The following is a 3,969-nucleotide window of genomic DNA, read 5'->3' as shown; positions in this document are numbered from 1 at the left end:
TAGATGTGATGGAGCTATCTATGTAGATAAGGATGGCTTCTCACCATCCTGTTTCTGCCTCCCAGGGGTAAGATTAAAGGCACATACTACCATCTTGAGGACTGACAGCAGCTTTCTCCCTGGTTTTAAGGACCTAGAGATAGTTGCCTACAGAAAAGCTTCATTTATCAACAACAAAATCATAGGGTTTCTGTTCGCTTTGACATTGTCAGGTCTTTATAAAGATCCATTCTGTCAACTAATGAAGAAAAGGGAAACAGAATACAGAAAACTATAGCAAGAGCACATATGCAAGTAGATCATTAATTTAAAAATCACTTGTTAAAACATGACCAATCCAAAAGTCCAAGTAGTTAACTGTGTGAGTTTTGAGATATTGTTTAAAAGCTAAATGTGATAATCTTTACACACATTCACTTTCCCATTGTAATTACCATTTTAATGCTTGTCGACTTTAACATCAAGAAAATGAGAAAAGAAATTCTTCCTTCTACTAATCTAGATTTGAATCTCATCTCTAAAATTGAGCTGAACAAGGTCCAATCTTACAGGCTACTCTAGTGGGGAAATTTCAAATATCATTAAAACAATACCTAGTTTTGGATCAGAGAAATACAAATAATAAGAAACAAAAACCACACATGCATGTTCATAACTGTACTTAGCTACTACCCAGTACATCTTAGTCAACTAACCGCTTCTAGTAACTCAGAAACACCACTGTAGCAATTCACATATCTTTGGTATTTAAGATTATAGTCACATAGAAAATCTCATTGTCAAGTTCTCCTAAGTTCCAAGTTCTTCAGTCCATCTGTCTGTCCATGTAACCTCCCTTTCCACCCTCTGCCTCCTGTAGGTAAGACAGTTGTCCCAGTCATTGTTTAATGCCATTCACATGTGTGCAGGATGGTTCTGGAGGCAGGTTAGTATCTCTGTGGAAGGTCTGCCTTCATAGCAGATCCGATACACTGTTACAAATAATGGAAACTTAGCTAGAAGCCCCTTCTGCTTGAGGAATTGGTACACTAAAGCAGAGGTCTTAAGTCCTTGAAGTGTCTGACCATTCAGCACTTCCTTTTGTAGGTTTCCCATAGTCTTCCCAATCCTGGGGAAGGTCTTAGCCTCCTTGCAGTCACTCCCTCTGTAGCAGATAGTGATGAGGTTGGCAAAGCCACAGCTCTCAAGGAAGGTGGTCGTGGACACCTGGCTCTTGCAGAAGATCCTGGTGAAAGTGATCATTTCTACAAGGCCAAGGCGGAGGACAGCTGCCTTGCTGTTGTTCCCGCAGTGGAGGCCATTGCAGAAGTTGGTTCCCATGGCAACAATGTGTTTTAGTGCTCCGCAGAGTTCCACGGCATCAGCATCATCCACCACAGTGATGCAGAAGTTGGAGGTCTGAAGCAGCTCTTTGAAGAGAATGCCATTCTGAATAACTTTGCTACCAATGGTAGTCTCACAAAACTCCCCAGCAGCCACCTCCCTGGCTGTATTAGCCCCCATCAGCACGCTAACGTCCATCCCTATCTTCTCTCGAATGATGTCGGAAATGAGCATCAGCCCTCCCGGGACCTCATCTATGCTCTCCATGTGAATGATGCCAAGAGCCTTCTTGGGCACCCTGCCAGTAATCTCATTACAGATTTTGTGAATGAACTGGTGTGGGGTGGTGAACACCAGTAGATCTGCATCCTGCACTGCCTCACTGAGATTTGCGACAGCAACCACATTTTCTGGCAGCTTATGTCCTGGAAGATATTTGACGTTTTCATGGTAGTGATTTATGATGTCTGTCAGTTTCCTCCCGTTCACTGCTTCTTCAGAGACCCACATCTTGACTGTGGAGGCGAACTTCTGCTGGTTCTTGACATTAGTCCCAATTATTTTTGCAATAGTTGATCCCCAACTCCAGAAGCCTACAATGCACACTCTCAGGGTTGTAGCACCCATGACTGAACCAAACAACTGCAACACACACCTAAAAGTACATTTTAAAAGCACTTTCTCTGAGACTTTGCCCTAGGAAGATGTATGATACATTAGATTTATTTATTGATTATTTGAGAATGTCATACATTTTGAAAGCACTTTCTCCAGGACTTTGCTCTAGGAAAAAAATGATACATTAAATTTATTTATTAGTTATTTGAGAATTTCATGCATGCATACAATGGGTTATGAGCAAATGTAACCCAGATTCCCTCCCCTTAAACTCTTCTCATACTGCCCCTATCACTATTCTCTCTTGCAACCTCATGTGTGCTTTTTTTCTCCCCATTGAATCTGTTTAGTGCTGCAATAGTAATATGCCTGGGTCCCGGCCATCCACTGAAGCATTGGCAAGTTTCTAGGCGGCCATATTGCTGAAGAAAATTGACTTCCCCTCCTTTAGTTGCCAATAGTTTTTTAAAGATACATAAAGAAACCTTCATTTACCTCTGATAGCTTCCTATAACTGTTAATTAAGTATGGGTTCATCAGAGAAGCTATGGTTACCTTCTCTGGACTTGCAAAAGGTGGCCCGTTGAGGAATTAGGATGGGGGTGGGGTAACTCATGGATCCGTGTCCCTGCTGAACTATTAGCCACAGAAGGATTCTGAGAAAGGAGGAGTCACTGTCTTCAGCTATGTGCTCACTCGTGAGCTCACCATGCTCTAGAGGATAGTTCCAAATCCATGGTCACAAAGCCTTCTGGCTTTGGTTGAGCTCAGTGTATCCCAAAACAGAAAGGACAAATGTGGGAACGGAGCAAGAAGAGGATAGAAAAAGTTGACAGGTGTGGACCATAAGAACAATTGGGGTGTGTTTTATACATGCATGAATATAAAAGAAATGGTTTAAATAAAAGATAATTAGTGGTTAATCCCCCAATTTGATTATGACCTTTCTTTGTTGCTGCGCTTAAACCATAAGCCATAGTAAGAAAGGGAAGATGTGATGTTTTCCTGCCAGTGAGAGTTGGTAGAAGCTGGACCCCTTTCTTATATGAATACTATAAGGACAGTCCTATGCCCAATGCTTGCTGATTGCTCAGACACCGCCAGATTGAATGATAGTAACAGGCTCCATAAAAACCACTAGTTATTAATTTAAAACTTTTTACTAAAGTGTTAAATTGACAGAGACTACTGTATAGTGTTTTCCAAAATGGTACACTGTTGTAGAGTGGCTGAGAGTGTTCTTAGGAGCGTCAGTTCAGATAGCTATTTCCCATGCATGCGCTTTACATTTCTTAAGAACAGAGCATGTTAGCATTAACTGCAGTTCCATTGCTGTAAAATAAGCCTGCTGAGATTGCCTTCCATTTGACTCTAATTATGTATCCTTTGACCAGCACTTGTCCTCTCCCCTGACCCTCAGCGCCCTTATTCCTGATAAGCACCATTCTACTCTGCTTCATGGGGTCAGTGGTTTAAGCTTATGCGTGGGGTCTGTCCTTCCATGCCTACTTTATGTAACTTACCCTCCAGATTCCAGTCTCTGCAGTGGGGGAATAGACATTCTCCTGTCTGTGTGTACCACATTTGCTTATCATGCATTCACTGATTGTTGCTTAGATTCATTACACATTGTGAAAGCTACTGCAATAAACATGGGAATGCCAGTTTCCCATTTACATGCTGATTTCGATTCCTCCAGACGAGTATCAAGAAAAGAGATATCTGTATCCTATGCTAGTTCCATTTTTAATTTGTAAGAAACTTCTACACTGTAGTCCACAATGACTACAGTAATAGACATCCCAATCAAGCGAAAAGATTCTCTTTTGCTCATACCCTCACCAATACTTATTGTTGCTAATTATTTTTTGCAAATAGAAACTCTTATTGTGGCAAAACAAATTCTCATTGTGGATTTGGTTGACATTTCCATGATGTTTCACGATAGTGTCCATTGTTTCATACCTTTTGGGTTGGTTTTTTTTTTGCCAATTCCATGTCTTATTTTGAGAAACATCTATGCAGTTC

At 41.1% G+C, this 3,969-nt stretch overlaps 1 pseudogene across 2 annotated transcripts; it reads right to left on the bottom strand.

Moving 5' to 3' along the window:
- Positions 1 to 725: 725 nt before the first annotated feature.
- Positions 726 to 2,590, bottom strand: Gpd1l2 (glycerol-3-phosphate dehydrogenase 1 like 2; annotated as a pseudogene). Of its 2 annotated transcripts, none has more exons than XR_015626152.1 (2): positions 2,437 to 2,590; positions 726 to 2,106 (listed from the first exon to the last, which is right to left on the bottom strand). The product of XR_015626152.1 is annotated as a glycerol-3-phosphate dehydrogenase 1 like 2, transcript variant X1 (transcript). The 2 variants fall into 2 exon arrangements; XR_015626153.1 differs by having other exon boundaries at positions 2,497 to 2,577.
- Positions 2,591 to 3,969: the final 1,379 nt, after the last annotated feature.

This window comes from Rattus norvegicus, chromosome 7 (genome assembly GCF_021556685.1).
Source record: "Rattus norvegicus strain SHRSP/BbbUtx chromosome 7, alternate assembly SHRSP_T2T, whole genome shotgun sequence".
Classification (NCBI taxonomy): domain Eukaryota; kingdom Metazoa; phylum Chordata; class Mammalia; order Rodentia; family Muridae; genus Rattus; species Rattus norvegicus.
This window is presented reverse-complemented; position numbering and strand designations above follow the sequence as displayed.